Raw genomic sequence first — 18,616 nt, 5'->3', positions numbered from 1 at the left:
CCCGAATAATTTTTGTCTGCTCTTTCCAATACTGCTCACTATCACGATAAGCATCGAGCGGGACGCCCAAGTACTTGCCCGACGGCGTCACCCAAAGCACGTTTACGAAGAGGTCTGGCTTCTCTGGCCGCGATTCATGCCAGAGCCCTAGGCACTTGGACCAGTTAACTCCACTGCCGGTGACATGGCTGAATTTACGGACACATTTGACAGCCTCGATTAAACTGCCCTGATCATCGGTGAAAATTGCAACATCATCAGCATATGCCAGCAGTTTCACTTCGGCTCCTTGTAACTTAAATCCTCTAATGCTGTTGCTTTCCAATCTGTATATAACAGGGTTTTAATGTACCAAATAAGATCGGGCTATAGATCCACGCTTGCAGAATGTGCATTTATGCGAACCATATGATTGCATTCGAGCGTCGTCGTCTTCGTCCACAGCTGGCGCGTTCGTCCGCTCGTGCTCTGCGAGGTGAAGAGGTTTTGCGAGCTATGAGAGCGAGAGAGAGACTCAATCACGGAGGGGGTCTCCTGGAACGCAGTGTTGGTGTTGCAAGCTGCGCTATGCAACCCACAGTGACGTCCGTAAGTCCGAGACGCGCAAAAAGAAGATATCATCATGAGTAATAAGATGAAAAGTTCGCGTGCACTTCCGGAAAATGCTGGGCTACGATCGCCCAACTTCGCTGTTTCAAGCGTTGCGCGGCCGAGTGCAAGGTTATTCATGCTGCTCTGCAATTTTCTCATTGCCACTCTTTATCTAATTTATTATTTGAAAAGTCGATTAACTAAGTAATACTAATTATTAGCGACGACAAACATCATTACCTTGGTTCTGTCCAGCTACGTGGCATTTGCATATTTGTAAATCTTGGTGCATGATAGTTGGAACACCCTGTATATTGGAAATCTATAAGTGCACTGAATACAAGCACCAGCAAACGGGCTTACATAACCCCCTGTATGCTGACCGACAACGTCGTGCGATTGAGCGCAACCATTTCTTCGCAGTAATAAAAACTTTCCTGCATGAAACCTGTACATATTATGTCGGCTCATAAGGTATCTGTAAAACACAACAATCTGCTAACGGAAGCGCGTACTATATTAATACAAAAGCATTATATGCGCCATTACGGGTAAATCTGGCATCGTAGTCGGCGGCGTGCCCGAGAGATGGTACCAAAAATGGCCGGCGGCGCAAAGAGTAAGAACACCTCAAGATTGCTCGGATTGACGTCACATTTCTCGGAGATGTTCCTGCATAGCAAGTAAATTAATGGCTTTGAAAAGAAAATCTCGCAAATTTCGGTCAGGGTGGGAATCGGACCCGGGCCTCTGGGGTACGAGACGAGCCCGCTTCTACGACGCCACGGCGGCTCCACGGTTCTAGCTGACTAAAGGTCTGCCTAGTGCGTGCGTCATTGCACACGTCCTGTCGCAGCCATCCAGCTGACTAAAGGGGCGGCCTAGTGCGTGCTTCATTGGGCACGTGACGGCGCAGCTCATTAGTTTTCGGTGGAGGCGGCGCCATGTTATGAGTGTATAAAATGAGCCGGTATCTAGCCTACGTATAGGCAAACACACACACTGAATCAATAGAAAAAACTTTGATGCATGTCGAAAACATCAATCGAAAACATTTCACTAAAAGGACTACAATGCTTTTGCATTTCCACACGTAAACAGTGTTAAGTGTCACTGCTGAACTTTTTTAAACGGGAACATTGATTTACTTGACCTTTTTTTTAATTAGCCTTTCGGCATGCGCCACTAGGTGTGCGTCATTTCATCGCCAATACCACAAATTGGTATTTGCGATTTTGACAAAACGGTGCAGAATCCTTCAATGTAGCTACATATGTTCGGCACTTTTCTGTGTATGCACTTGGGGTCGCCATTCCCTCAGCTGCGAGAAAACGTGGGTTCAAAACCATAGTGCCGTCGACTACCAATTTGGTTAGTCAAATGGGCACAAGCATGCCTCGGTCTGACTATCGGCTTTATCGGTGAACTGTCCTGCGGAAGGAACGGTGCCAGGAAATCCCGTCGAACATTGTCGGCACACCAAAACCCTGAATAAGTCGAGGCCGCTCCCATGGTGGATGTATCCCAAAGAACCTAGTATGCAAGGACACCCTCAGGCTGGGAGAGAAGCACCCCTTTCCAAGCGTTGAGGTGCCGTACGGCTGAACACCAGGGTGTGATGGCACTTGTACGCATTTTACCGGTAGGTACGGCGTGACCACTCTAGTCTGCGTCCGACAGTTGAGGCAGACGTTCTGCACGAAGCCCGTCTGTAGTTGGATAAGAGGCGCCTGTTGCTGGACAAGACTTTACTCTTTCGAGGTGCCAGCCCCGACAAGTAGCCAAGCATGAGGCAGGGGAATACCACTATCCATTAGAAAAACCAATGTATTTCCGGTGGCAATAGCATTCGAACCCAATACCTCCCGCATACGAGGCGGATGCTCTACAACGCGCTGTTGTAGAGCCTCGGCCTACATCATGCCTTCGGCCTCGTTTCATCACTGTGTAGATGTCTCACACTATGCACCTGGATAATATGGTGTTTGGCTTACCGCATAGGTTGAGCTTTGCGCGTCAATATTTTTCTTCTGCATGACGGACAATCGTACGAAGGCTTTTTACTTCGATGTCAAAGTCTGTGCGCTGACAAGTTTTGAAGAAAGATTGCGTGGCGGCTTTTAACGCACCCTTTATGCGTCTTTTAGGCTGGAAAATAAGTCGTCACGATAGCCGTCATCAAGAATTGATGTGAATGTCAGCCCGTTGATATACTGGATGTCACCGGATAACAGATAAGTGGAGTTGTCAGGTGGTCACTTCCCGACGTTTCAAAATCGGACATCCACAGCACCTTTCTGCTACCGGAGCGTGAAAGGCAAGTAAGGTCGAGGCAGCAGAGACATTTTTCTACGCAGATATAGGCGAGGCTTTCTTTTTTTAAGGAGCAACCTTCTTGTTCAGAGGCAAGGGGCAAGAAGTCAGCCCTCATAATAATCTTGGAGCTTCTTCAGAGATATTGGTGAAGAATGAATAAAAGGTCCAGTGATCACACGTACAGGGTTGTACAGTATTCGAAACTCCCTTTAAGCACTTCAAGTCCAGTAAACTTGACGGCGACTCGTAAGCTCCCAGAATTGCAAAAGCGACCTTACACTCCTTCAGAATTAGACACTTATTGATTTTGATATTCAAGGGAAAATGGGTGCCGAACTTATGTATGTTGGGTGATGACGTATGAACAAACTAACCTTGCTACCTTCGCCGTACGCGTGCAGTGTTATTACAGTGACATCAAAAGAGCGCGATAATAAGGAGAAAAGTCGTCCTCCACACTGCTGAATGAGTGTCACAGAAGATACCTTTCTGTCAGTCACCCCACTACAACCAGTACAAGTACAAGTAGATAGTTAGCAGATCGTCGAAAAATGGTGTTTGTTCAAAGTTGTGTTCAAAGGTGTTGCGTTCTATGCTATGACGCTGGTGATGGTGAACTTTATTCGTATAAAAACACTTACTGCACCACGTTTACGTATGCAGCACTTGTAAGCGATTTCAAAACACATACTCACTGAGAGAACGCCCATGATATTGGAGGAAACTTCATGTGAACAATCACTTCAAAAACAAAGCTTGAAGATATATTCTTATTTATACCACAGATCAAATGACCAGACATAGCAGGTTATTCTGTTTATGGGAGCACAATTTGTGCTTTAAAGGAATATCGACATGCAAGTTTCGACATTTCATTTTATTGCAAATCATTCTTTGTGAACTTCAGGTGCTTTGAGTGTATGCATCTAGCCTACTACGTCGTGGTGCTTCGTGGTGTTTTTTCTAACTATAGGTTTATATCAGTTTAGGCATGGGGCATGGAATACATGGATATTAACATGTATCACATGTTTTCGCATCAATGAGATGACATATTTATCATGCCATGGATATCATTACATAAATGGCATAGATGACAATGCCGTCGTTGTCGTTTCTTTAACTGCATAGATATAAGGAAATAAATGACATGCATGCATGCTTGTACTGACATGATGACATGACATGTCATGAATAGCATCAATTCCATGACATGAATTACAATGCATACATGCGTATAACATGTCATCACATCAATGACATCGCATGCTTATCATGGCATGTATTTCATGGCATAAAATGTATGAATGACATGATGCTGGCGTGGTGGTTTATTTACCTCGATATATATATTGTAGTGAAGAAGAACGCTGGGACATAGACAGTAACATTGCCAACAGCATCGCGAGCCGCGGATGCTCGAGCTTTGAGACTGTGCTTGGTGAAGCGCGCTACCCGTCATCGGCCCTTCGTTTATAACCTCCTTTATAATTGGTGGAGGTGCTGGATACCCTTCGACTCTACCATCCTGTAACTCTGCACTCGGACGCTACCTTCCAACATGCCATACACCGACTAACCATCGCTCCCGTCACTACCGCTGGCACTATCCGCCAGCGGGACCCTACCATCTTCAGTGGGACGGAGGACAACGACTTTGAAAAATGGCTTGCGCCCTACGAGCGGGTCAGCACTCATAAGAAATGCGATGACTCGACCAAGCTAACCAACGTCATTTTCTATCTCGCGGGTGTGGCCAATCTCTGGTTCAAGAACCATGAGGCGGATTTCCGAACGTGGTCTACGTTCAAGACGGCGTTTACTGATGTATTTAACCGCCCCGCCGTCAGGAAACTCCGATCCGAGCAGCGTTTGCGCACACGCGCACGGGACACGGCTGAAACATTCACCAGTTACCGAGAGGACGTTGTCTATCTCTTCAAACGCGCCAACGCCACCATGTCGGCAGCGGACCGAATTACCGAAGCGGACCGCAGGCATTGATGATGATACCGTTCAAATGCTGCTGCCTATGTCCCGGCGTACTTCTTCATTACAATGTTCATGTTCATTCTTGTACGATGTTTATTACAACTTCTTCGTTACAATATATATATATATATATATATATATATATATATATATAGAAAATAACTGAGCCTGACCACGTTTAACACTTGAATCCTCTCGAGTGAGGCTAGCTTAGCATGCAGGGCTATTTGAGGATTTATCAGGAATTGCCTGGGATTTCATTGGCTTTACTGAGGTTAGAACTGGTGAAGCTGATGCAGTGCTGACTAATGGCCACGCTCCCTGCTATAGAAGTATTTCACATAAGTGAGAATACCGGGTAGGATTTATAATTCTTGGTCGCACGCTTGGTGGTGCATGACTGAGTGTGATGACTCAGGAACGACGACGATCGCACGCTTGGTCGTGCGTTCGTCGTCATTCGCGCTTCGTCATCCGGTTGTCATCATACCGTCGTCGTCACACATCGTCTTCATTTCATTGTCGTCATGTCATCGTTGTCCCGTTGTGGCGTTGTGGTCGTTATACTATCGGCATTATTTAAGAATCCACACGTCATTGTTGCCATGCCGTAGTCGTCATGCGCCTTTGTTATTCCATCGACGTCATTCCTTATTCCTCATTACGTCGTCACTGCTACTGCGCCATACAATCGTCGTCATTGAGTAGAACTTGTTGCTGGGCGAGTTAGTTGACATCTGAGGAAAGCATGGTTGCGCGAACGGAAAAGAAAGACTTGGTAAGAAAAGTAGGAAACGCCTGACCTATCGTTTCCTACTTTTCTTACCAAGTCTTTCTTTTCCGTTCGAGCAACCATGCTTTCCTCAATCGTCGTCATACTTCCATGTTCATGGACGACATTGACAGGTGAGTGCCACAGGAAAGTGGGACAATATCGGAGTATGTGGTACATAACCGAATCAACGAAAGCCCAGAATTATCACTGTACACTTAAGTGAATGTGCCTTCAGTGAAATGGCTTGTCGCTGCATTACTCGATTGTTATTCGCATTATCGTCCACAGTCATCGTGAGATAGGTTCTGCCGTAATTTTTATAGAAAGTGCGCATTTAAAAGTGTGCATTCACAAAGATAAATGTAGCGAACAAACTAAAATTTAATTAGACACGATAACCCTCCCCTTCAACTTGAAGATAAAGCTATTTGCTCTACAGATAGGAAGCTGTGCAAAGTGATGTGAACTGGCATTTGATAATGGCATGTATGTTAGGCACTGTTGTGTCTGCAATTAAAACACGCCATGATTAGAACAATGTGTCATTTTTTCGTTAACCAACGTCAACCACACATGTGGCTCTGATACTGCTAGCACAGCCTACACGCACAGTGAGGGACAACGGGGGCTGGAGAGAGTAGTCAAGGTATGATAATATAAATCAGTTAAACGGAAACTTTTTTGCGCTGTAACGCTTGTTTTGCACACTTTATCAGCGTACCAAATTTGCTCTCCTATCAAGACTCTGCATCAAATTTGATCTTTAGAATTTTTGAGTGTCAACAAAGTATGTAGGTGGACAGCGACACCTGGTAGTATTGTAAATACATTGCTGAGGCAAATGGATAAAAATTTTGGCGTCTGTTTTCAGTTGCACAACTGCGGCACGCTGATTACCCTTTCGCAAACGCGGTTCGCCGGTGAGCCGAAAGCAATTGCAGGTGACTGGCTGCGTCTGACGTGTCACCTGCATATGCGTTCTCCGCCCGTTACACTTCTTAAAAGGCCACGTTTTTAGCTTTTGTCTAGACGCGTCCGCCGCTGCGTACTTGATTAGCCCTGTTAAGTGATTGGTTTCTAAGCAAAACTACTAAGCAAGATATTCGGCCTATACATCATATAGAAAAAAAATGTCATTGCAAGATTCCTCACCACGGGCGTCAAGTCCATCCGAAGGTGAACACTTAACCTCCAGGGCATCGGTAATCATTGAAGACGGCGTCGTGAAGTCATGTGTCAAGGACGTAGTGATCCCTGATGTTAATTTTGAATCTTTCTTTACCGAAGTTTGGCGAGAACAAGAAGACCTGACTGCTTTGGTAAGTTAGGAGCAGCTTTTGTCTACTTTTTTCGAATGTGTGGTATTCATTGCCAACTCATTCGCTCTTGTCGCTTTCAAAGCATCGGAATAAAACATTGCATTATTTCGATGTGGATTCACTTGCTGCAAACTTCTTGGAAAATATTACTGGCTCGCTTAGGTAAATTCCGTGAAAAGTTCCCTGTTCAGCTTAAACTTACGGAACACTCTTGAGTTTGCATGTTCACTTTATAGGAACGTATTGGGCACTTCGTGAATTGAATACACTGCTCTCATTACACACGCCCCCCCCCCCCCCCCGCTCCCGTTTTTCTACGTTAGCTTTGGCACGGCGGAACCTGCTTAGCATTGACCGACGGACGGGGAAACATGCATTCCCTGGCGTGGTGATGTTGCATTCTCGGATAAGGCTAGCAGTTATAAATGCACGAAATATCCCGACTTCCCCACAAAACACTCAAAAATCTCGAGACTAGATGAGGAGGATGAGGAGAGAAAGAGAGAAGGTAGGCAGGGTAGCCAACCAGAAATGCGTCTGGTTGGCTACCCTTACTCTGGGGGACGGGAAAGAGGGAATAGAAAGATGAGATAGAGAGAGGAGGGGGGGAGGACACGGGGAGCTCGCGTACGCACGTGGAGGGCCTGAGCCATTCAAAGGCGTTCACATAGTCCAGTCGCCCTCAAGAAAGACAACAGTGCCTTCACAGCTTTGTGGGCCGACGAGCGATGGGGACGGTCTTCAAGGAGCACCTGCACTAAAAACGGCCGATCGTCCAGTCGTCGCAATTCGATAGATAGTGTTTGTCTTTCCCACGGAAATTGATCGCAGTTACGCAATAAATGTTTGATGCTCTCTTCGCTGCCGCAGAAGTCGCACGTAGCACTTTCGGTGATTCCAATCAAAGCAAAGTACGCCTTCGTGAAAGCCACTCGCAACCACAGCCGATATAGAAACGATGCCTCACGTCGGTGAATCCCGGGTGGAGGTCGAAGTTAGAGCGAAGGGTTCAGTTCGTGTAGCCTGGTGCGCCTTATATTTGGGGTGTTCCACTCAGTTAAAGATAGCTTGCGTGCCCGGTGACGAAGCTGCCTCGCAGCGTCTGTCCTGGAAAGAGGAATGGGAACGCTGTGTTATTCTTGATGTGACTCTCGTGCAGCTTTGTCTGTGTGATCATTTCCACTGATCCCGCAATGGCCAGGGAGCCACTGGAAAATAATTTCGTGGTCTTTCTGTTTGACGTCTTGGTGCAGTTTGACAAATTCGTACGTTAGCTGTTTGTGAGCTCCACGTCGGAGAATTGCCTGCATACTTTGTAAAGCCCGTCTCAGTCGGAAAACATGGCCCATGTACCAGGATTCTCTGCGTCAATAAATTGAAGTGCACTGTGCAAAGCCGTGAGCTCTGCAGCCGTGGACGTCGTGACATGTGACGTCTTGAATCGCATTGTTACTCCTCTCATTGGTATAAGCACAGCACCGCCAGAACTGGTCGATGTAGTCGATCCGTCCATATAGGCGTGCACTTGGCTACTGTATCTCTCATACAACAGGAGTAAGGTCAATTGTTTTAGTGCACACGGTGATAGATCTGACTTTTTCTGAAGTCCTGGAATTCTGAGTTGTACTTCAGGACGGCACAAACACCATGGAGGAGACACCGGCCTGGCCGCAGCTGCGTACCCCTATGTAATCGAGGCACGATATGCACTGACAGTTGTGCTATATGACGTGTGGGGTCTTTCCACGGTGAGTGCGGCGAGGTGGTGGCAAGGAGTCCGGGCAATGTGCCTGACATGTGCACGCATTGTCAGTGATTGAATAATCTTGAGCAATTGCGATAGTTTCAGCCGTTGACGCACTATGTGGTATTCCAAGGCATATGATAAAAGCTTACGCCTGAATACTCTGAATTGTACACAAATTAGTTTTGCAGGTGTTGGATATAACAGGTAGGCTGTACCGGAGGAACCCAACAAATAACACCCTGTATAGCTATAACATGGATTGTGCGAACCCCCCCCCCCCCCCCCGCACCAGTGCTTTCGTGCAAGGAACTTCAACAGATGATGAATAGCCATCATGTGCTTTTCAAATGGTTGACGTCAGGAGTTCAGGACAGATCTCTGTCAATCACAACTCCCAAGAACATGTGACTCCTGCTGAACGATATTACTTTTCGGTTGACTGATATGCCGTATGCAGACATTGGCTTCCGGGTAAATGCCACCACTGCGCACTTTTCCTACGTCACCTCCAGTCCTTGTTTACGAAGGTAGCATGATGTCGATGAGGCAGCTTTCTGAAGCCGAGCGCGAAGCTGAAGCCGGGTCACCCCCGACGTTCTGATACAGATGTTGTCGGCGTAGATTGAGAGTCGAACGGTTCTTGGCAGGTTCTCGATTAGTCCAATAAGGGTCAGATTAAAGAGCATTGGGCTTAGTACTCCGCCTTGAGGGACTCCGCGGCTACTGTAATACTGGAGTGTCGGGCCATCCCCGGTGAGCACGTAGAATGATCGCATCTGTAGGTAGCTGCGAACCCAGAATATGCTATGTGTGTTATGGCACAGAGTAGTGATTAAATACTTTAGCATCAAACCAATAAAATTTCAGGCCCTGTTTCCACTGCAGGCTCATCGACCTCAATTTGAATTATCCATGTCAAAATAAATATTTCTTTTCTCTAAAGCATTGCCTGATCTTGACCTATGGACCTAACTTTGCTTTCAATTCGTGCAGTCAATGTGCAAGCACTTAGGTAACGTAGTGTACGGCGAAACTATGACCGGAAATCTTCAGAAATGCTGTGGAATACTATATAAAGCACGACAAGTATCTTTGTGTGCGACCACAACGACTGAAAACAATTATTTTACAGCGAAGCTGTTAAGGGCTAGTTCCAACAGGATCGTGTCCGCGTGGAGATAAAGCTATCATCGGTATTTCGGCTCCCATTGCCGGGTTTACATGAATGCGACAGAATGCGACAGTAGCGCATCACGTTTCCTAGCGCATCACGAGTAATGCGATGCGCCAGCGTTTACATGCAGCGCATCACCTCTGGTGCGATGATAGCTGTGTCGCACATCGAAGGCAAACAAACGCTTGCAGACGCATCCGGCGTCTCGCAACGCCGCAGCTCGGCGAAGAAGATCCACAGCAAACTGCATTGGCCATAATTCTTAATGCGATGTGATCGCCGTTTATATGCTCTGCGAAAGTCGACTTAATTACTCGTCTCAATCCACCCCGGTCTGACGCATTACTGCGATGCGCTTTCCTAGCGCATTATCCCCGTTTACATGGATGCGATGCGCTAGAAAGTTAATGTGATGCGATGCGATGCGCCAGTTGTCACGTTCATGTAAACGCGGCTCATGTGCGCGGTGATTTGGCTCCATGTGCGTTGCGGTTTCCCGCCAGCTGTGTCTTAGCACAGGTGTCAAAACGGATGACTAACATGACTGATAGGTCATGACATCAATAACATCACATGCTCGTCAGTTACGTCACGATTAACGATAATAAAATCACCTGTGGCACATACCCGCATTGGTTATGCAGGTAGAAGAGAGGGACAAGGAAGGAAGGAAGAAAGAAAGACAAAGAAATTAAGGGAGGAAGAAAGCAAGGAAGAAGGACAGAAGAAAGAAAGAAAGAAAGAAAGAAAAAGAAAGAAAGAAAGAAAGAAAGAAAGAAAGAAAGAAAGAAAGAAAGAAAGAAAGAAAGAAAGAAATCACGCGTGGTTCATACCCGCGTTGGATATGTGGGCATGAGCCGCCGAGAGCAGGAGTGGTAGAGATCTCGAAGGATCCTGACGCTGCTGTGCATTGTGCCCCGGCTATGAACGCTGTGGCTCACACGCTACTCTATGACGACGGGGCGGACTTGGCGCAGCAAATGCACTACTCGGCCATCGCGCCGGGCGAGATCAAGACGCCGGTGTCCTTGCTCTTTGACGAACATGCCGAAGACGCTCAATATATTCAATAATGCTAATATATAAATTCACTATAGCAATATACACTACAGCAGATCCACCATGACCCGCCGTGGTTGCTCAGTGGCTATGGTGTTGGGCTGCTGAGCACGAGGTCGCGGGATCGAATCCCGGCCACGGCGGCCGCATTTCGATGGGGGCGAAATGCGAAAACACCCGTGTACTTAGATTTAGGTGCACGTTAAAGAACCCCAGGTGGTCCAAATTTCCGGAGTCCCCCACTACGGCGTGCCTCATAATCAGAACTGGTTTTGGCACGTAAAACCCCATAATTTAATTTAATTTTAGATCCACCATGATCCCAGTTTCGCTGGCTTCCACGTTCACAGTAGTGGAAGCGCTCTGAATTTTTTTTTTTATATGGCTCAAGATCCGAGTGTCTTGGTGCAGTCGAAGTGAAAATTTTATGGTGCGTGTGTTTCCCGAGACATCTGATTTTTTTTTAAAGTTTGTGTCTGCAGCCAATTACTTCATACAACGTACGCGAGTTCGAATGGTATACCGAAACAGACGAGAAATCTGATTGCCAGACTACGTTCCCAGGCTGCAGAAGTATTCAGTTTCATGTGAGAAGTGGCGCCTCGTAAAGTTTTAACGCCGATTGAACGACGTCATAGTACTGTCTCCTGACGCAGGCACGTACCCAGGATTCTTTTTCGGGGCAGGGGGGGGGGGGGCATTACAAAACAAGGCCGTAAGCCTGGACATCTATAAGGGTAATGAAGATGGTAGTGCTTGGAAGCGTTTAACTGGACGTCTACTGGCGACGGCGTTCCGGGCGAGATCCTGACACTTTTTTGGAGGTGATAGCCTGACAAGCGTCACCACTTGGTGGCGCAGAAGCGGCTCACGCCATTGGAATGAATGGAAGCAAAAAATACTATGGAGACTTAAAAGAATGAGAAGAAATACTTTAGAAGGGACTATTTATAGGATAACACGAAGGGAAGGTCCCTTCCATTTGAGGGTTGATCTGGTTGCCAACGGACATAAACATGCCGGAGCAAATATTCGCAACTAGATGAGGCATGTTTATGCTGCTGCAAAAATCCGGATACCACTTAGCACATCCTAATCGAATGCGAAGGGGTTCTACCAATGAGACCCGTACGTAACGTACACTTTCCAGAAGCGCTTGAACTTAAAGTGGACGGAAGCATCAACGGGACAGCAGGCGAGTTAAGCGAAATGCGTTTAGAGAATTGGTGCAAAAAATGCACGGCAGAGATTGATCCGACCGGATGCATTAATGGCCTAGGTGTGGTACAAGGTAGATACTAGAGAAGTTTTTAGGAAGATAAAAAAAGTCGCAGTTTCGCCTGAAAGGCGAAGCATCAATTGTGATAGCAAATTTACCGGTAGAGAGCTATACGGAGTAAGGATAGTATTTGTCGGCTGCATAAACTTGGACACATTCGCTTACTAACTAAATTAAGAAGCATTGTGTCAGCGCGCACAAGCAAACGTGAATATATCACACTCGATGACCGCAGACGACCACTGTCAAAAAGCTGGCGTGAGCAAGCGCGCTTGCAGCACCCAGTGAAGGTTCGTGGGGTCTATCGCTTAAACGGAATCTGAGCGGCGAAAGCACAGCGCATGCAAAGAGCCGTGTGGAGATTGCTTTCAAGATACCGTGCGCTCGACAGCCCTTAGCCGCGCAAAGTAGAAGTACGCAGTTGCTGGCAGAGTAGAAGCCGCGCCCCCTCCCTGCTGCGCTGCCTTCCCGCTTTCTTCCTTTCGCGTGGGAGATTGAGTCACCACTTCCCCTTGCGCGCGGTTGCAAAATACGTATTTGGTGCCGCAGCTAAACGTCGCCTTCCCTCCCTCCCTCCAATCTCCCTACGGCCGTTCACACGACGGAAGACGTCCCGTTTGCTCTCCGCCGTGCGTTCGCTCTCCTTGAAAGCGCGCGTCCCTCGCGAGCTTTCACTCGCGCATATCGTCGCCGCACTCGCTCGGCGACGATTTTATCGCCGTTGAACTTTAAGGCCCAACCGCATGCACGCGATATTCAAGCGACAGCGACAAGCGACGCGACAGGAACACCCTTTCGGGCTGTCGTGTCGCGGCGTGGAGCAACCACATGAACGCGACATCGCGAAAAAGAGTAGCGACGGATTTACATTGTTGTGCGAATAAATGTTATCTTGCGTGCGTAAAGAAATCTCAATTTTATCAAAGGTCAATGGTTTATCTAGACCTAGCTAAAATATGCTATCATCCCCAGTGAAAATCCGTCCCATGCATCCCCAGTGGAACTCCGTCCCATGCGCCAGCGTAAGGTGCTGTGGCGCCATCTGTTGAGTAAAACTTAAAACACTTTCTCGGCTCTCGGTGGCGTCTCAGGCCTAACAGCGTCGAAACAAAACAACCGATCTCAATAAGAACGACAAGAGAGCGCCGATACTTAGTCTTTAGCTGGCGATGAGGTGAAGCGATGACTGATTGTACTATTTATTTTTTGCTGTCACAGCAATGAGCAAGTTGCAAGAGCGAATTCAGATCGAAGCGGGCAGTCTGATCGCTGTCCCCAGCGGATGTCGTCGCGCTGACTTCCGGGCGACAAGCGATATTTTCTGGCTGGCCAGAAACCGGCGACACGACCAGCGACAGCAACGGATAGCCCTCCGCGACGGCAAAACCTGTCGCTCGTCGCCGTCGCTTGTCGCTGTCGCTCGAAAATCACGCGCATGCGGTTGGGCCTTTACACGGAACCTGACTGCGAAGTCTACCGCAGAACTGCGCTTGGATTGTCCATATTATTGCTATGTTATTGCTAGATTTATACAAAAATGCTAGAATTAAAAGCATGTATAGCAGACCTGAGTAACTCAAGCAGGCTAGGTGACTATTTATAACCTCCAAGTTTCAACGGAGATCCTTGTAGATGTTTGCTAAGATATTCACGTATGCCTCCTGTACTCCTTGATTACGCAATGCCTCTATGACTGCTGGTATCTCTACTGAATCAAATGCTTTTACATAATCTTTGAAAGCGATATAGAGAGGTTGATTGTACTCCGCAGATTTCTCTATTACCTGATTGATGACATGAATATGATCCATCGTAGAATATCCCTTCCTGAAGCCAGCCTCTTCTCTAGGTTGGCTGAAGTCAAGTGTTGCCCTATCTCCATTTGAAATTACCTTGGTGAATATTTTATGCAACACCGAGAGCAAGCTGATGGGTCTGCAATTCTTCAACGTCCCCCTTTTCATGGATGAGTATAATGTTGGCGTTCTTCCAGCTTTCTGGTACACTTGAAGTCGTGAGGCATTGCGTATAAAGGGCCGCAAGCTTTTCAAGTATGATATCTCCTCCATCCTTGATTAAATCGACTGCTATTCCATCTTCTCTACCAGCTTTTCCCCTGGTCATGTCTTTCAATGCCCTTCTAACTTCATCGCTAGTTATAGAAGGGGCCTCTGTATCCTGTTCATCACTACTTCCAATGAAAGTAGCTTGGCTGCTCTGGGCACTGTACAGGGCAGTATAGAATTCATCCGCTGCTTTTACTATGTCATGGAAATTGCTGATATTACCATGCTTATCTTTCAGTGCATACATTTTGCCTTGTCCTATGCCTAGTTTTCTTCTCACTGATTTCATGCTGCGTCCATATTTTACTGCTTGCTCAATCTTTTCCAACTTATAATTTCGGATATCCCTTACTTTCTTCTTGATGATGAGTTTCGACAGTTCGGCGAATTCTATCTGACCTCTCGAGTTTGACACTTTCGTGTTTTACCGTTTATTTATTAGGTCCTTTGTGGTAGAACGCCCGCCTCGGCTGCGGGAGGCTGTGGGTTCGATTCTCACCGCCGCCGGGCACCCACTGGTTCAAAAGGGTACAAGCGTACCCCGGCCTCGCGTTCGGCTTCCTTCAGGGGTGATACGCTTGGGAAAGGAGCCTGCGCCCTGAATTCCCGTCGAAACCAACGTGAGCACGGAAATCAAGTGGTGTCTGGGCCGCTCCCATGGCGGTCATTTCGGATGTGGCGCCCCAAGCACCTATTGAGGTGGGGGCGCCTTCGGGTTGAGGTCAAACACCCCTTTCCAAGCGTTCAGGTCCCATAATGGCCGAGCACCAGGCCGGGAGCGCGCTTGTACCTATTTAACTGGTAGGTACACGGCGGCAACTCTTGCCTCCCACAGCCGCGGCGGATGCTCGTCTACAAGGGCGTCTGTGGTTGGACAAGAGGCGCCCAGAGACAACAGCTGAAATCTCTATTGGGCCCTCTTTCGAGATGTGGACCCCCACGACAGCCGAGCACCAGGCCAGGGGACATCTCTACCCATGAGAAAAACCGGTGGGTTCCCGGCGGCACCGGGATTTGAACTCGGTACCTCCCGCATACGAGGCGGATGCTCTACCGCTAGGCCATCGCTGCGGTAGAATTACCTACTGGTTGCCTTGGTGCCTTACCTCCCACTTCAATTGCTGCTTCTGAGATCAACCTAGTTACGGTTTCATTCATTACCTCTATGTTGTCTTTATCTTCCTGTTCTAAAGCTGCATATTTGTTTGCGAGCACAAGCCTGAATTGGTATTGTTTTACCCTTACTGCGTCTAGGTTGACCTGTTTCTTCATGGCTAACTTTATTCTTTTTCTCTTCAGATTGAGAGAAATCCTAGACCTCACTAACCTGTCATTTAGGATTTGGAAGCATCTTCATCGATGGATCTTCTTTTTTCAGTTTTTCCTATTTCGCTATGATACAATCATTTAAGAAATCTTTCAGTGCTTCCGAAATTTACGGAAAAATATTTTTGATCTCTTATTTTCACACATTCACAATTTCAGCAATATTTATATCTATACTTGCGAAACAGCACCAACGCTTCCGTTTAGCGAAGATATTAAGCATTAACTACTAGCCCTTACCGCACCTCCTTCTTTCCGTATTCACGTACATTTTTCTTCTTCTTTTTGGTGTAAAATACACTTCAAAGGCAGCGATCTGTCTCATCTTGTCGTCATATATCCTCTTGGGCGTCTCTTCTGCTTACCATAATGATGACGGTCGTATTAGCTGTATTGCACAACTTTTAAACCCGAGGCATTTCTTTGCGTAGTTAGACCCAAGGTCAAACGCAAGGCTGGCTAAGGCCGCGGAAGTTGTCACCGTGCGCGCGCAACGCCCCCCCCCCCCCCCCCCCCTGCACCCTTTCGCTCACCGCATGTGGCTTGGCGCCTTCTTGTTCCAGCTGCCGATACGGTTGTGGGGCCACAAACAGACGTGGCTGGGTTGCGCTATCTGCGCTATGTTACGCCTAGGCCTCTACTTGCAGATACAACAATGTGCCCTCTGAAGTGTCAAGAAGAATAGGAGTGCAAAGGCTGTGTAGAGACGACAGATGTATGCGGCGCATTGCGCACCGAAGTGGCAAGTGCAGCGAGGCAGAAGGCGAAGCGAAGGGATGACCACCCGCCGTATTTGCTTAGTTGCTATGGTGTTGGGCTGCTAAGCACGAGGTCGCGGGATCGAATCCCGGCCACGGCGGCCGCATTTCGATGGGGGCGAAATGTGAAAACACCCGTGTACTTAGATTTAGGCGCACGTTAAAGAACCCCTGGTGGTCCAAATTATTCCGGAGTCCCCCACTACGGTGTGCCTCATAACGAGATCGTGGTTCTGGCTCGTAAAACCCCATAATTTAATTTTAAGTGACCGGACGACCAGACGCGCACGGCCGTGTAGTGCCAGCAAGGACGGAGGCAACGCTCGGTCAAGAAACAGCGCTTCGCCAGGCCACGCGAGAAAGAGAAGCGACGCGCAGCCGAAGAATAGCGACACACAAACCGGACCGCCACCGAACAGCCCGCCTACACCAAGCGGTGCCGATTGCAGGACCGGCATTTGCGGCACTCGGACGCAAGCGGCGATGCAAGTGTTATATATCTCCGGTTGATTTTAACCGAGCGTGATCCCGCATCTGTTTCCTACGTAGACTTTATCGTTAAGCCTGGGTTGTTAACCTCCCTACCTTTCCCCTTTTTTCTGTCTATCTCGCTCTCTCTGGGTTACACGGAGCAAAATTACGAACAGCGCGAGGCGTATGCACACGCAGTGCCACTATACGCACAATGTCCGCTGGCTTGTTATTATCATTTTATTGCTACATGAAATCATTAGTGACGGATGCCATCACAGACGTTTGCCGCATTTCTACGAGCGTTTATTAAATGTAAGGCACAAAATAGCTGTTTTGCGTATTATCCCGGTTTGATAATTGCCCGATAGCATAAAAATATATCATACGTACGTTTATGATTGTCTGTAGATTACGCTCGTAAGACTTCTTTGTAGCCGTTAGCGGAGGAAAAAAGCTTGGCCGCCAACTTGTAAACATTCGCTACGCTAGAATCTAAAAAAAAATAATAAGGAGGAGGAGGAGGAAAATGCGCGTCTATCGACCCCACAATTTCAGCGTTGGAGGTAGCGTCCGTACCACTACAATAAATCGTCTCTTTCTTTCTTTATTGCACGGAAATATGACTAATGTCATGCGAATATTAGTAACACTATGGAGGGTGTTTCATTTTAGCTGCACCAATTTTTTTTAATTGCCTGTGGCAGCTAGCACAATTATAATCCTTGATCTAAACTACTCGATGTGGTGGCCATTACTTCCATGAGAAATCAAAATGAATAATTGAATAATTAGCATAACTATGCTAATTGTATTTTTAAATTAATTATGTTACGGCACATCCTTCAATCTACGAATTATAGCCGCTGAGTTCGCAAGACGTATTTATTTGGAACGAATTCTCAAGGCTGAACCAGTTTTGATATATTAATTTTCGAAGTGCCCGACGAAAAGTGCATTTGTGCTCAAGTTACTTTTGTGCTTAATGCATAAAACAGCGTTTTCCTCGAAAAATTAACTGGAACGCCCATGCATTTCGTCGGACACATTGACAATTAATATCTGGAAACTGTTACAGTCCTGAGAATTCGTGCCAAGTCGATACGCCTTGCGAACTCAGCGGCTATAATTCGTAGATTGAAAGATGTGCCGTAAAGTAAATAATCAAAAAGGTAATTAGAGTAATTATGTCACTTATTCAATTAGGCATTTCGATTTCTCATGGAAGTAATGGCCGCCTCATCGAGTAGTTTAAATCATGAATTATAATTTTGCTGTCTGCCACTGGCAATTTTTTAAAATTTGGTGCAGCTAAAATGAAGCACCCTGTATACATTTAGAAACGCAAACTAAAAACAAACGCGCAGACGCTACACAGGCCAATGAAAGATCAAAAATCGGACAAAGACCAGTATCCACCTACGAAATCCCCCTAGGAACGGGATCGAAGGCTCCAACCACACTACGCGCTTGAGCAGCCTGTTCTCGAAATACACACCTTGTTGACCGAAGTGGCTCGGCATGTCTGTCGATGTAGCGGCTTCTTCATAATGAACAAAGTCCTAATAAGATATTCAAATACTATGGTGTACGGATACTGTCAGATGTGAGAGGAAGTTTTTTTATATATAGGTGTTTGGTAAAATATCAAAAAAAATTAAATGTGCCACGATAAAGGAAAAAATGCATTTTAGTGTCTCAGGTGGGTTGCAAAGTCTACAATTTGCATTCCAGGGCACATAA

The sequence above is a fragment of the Dermacentor silvarum genome, chromosome 1 (genome assembly GCF_013339745.2).
Source record: "Dermacentor silvarum isolate Dsil-2018 chromosome 1, BIME_Dsil_1.4, whole genome shotgun sequence".
Taxonomy (NCBI): domain Eukaryota; kingdom Metazoa; phylum Arthropoda; class Arachnida; order Ixodida; family Ixodidae; genus Dermacentor; species Dermacentor silvarum.
This window is presented reverse-complemented; position numbering follows the sequence as displayed.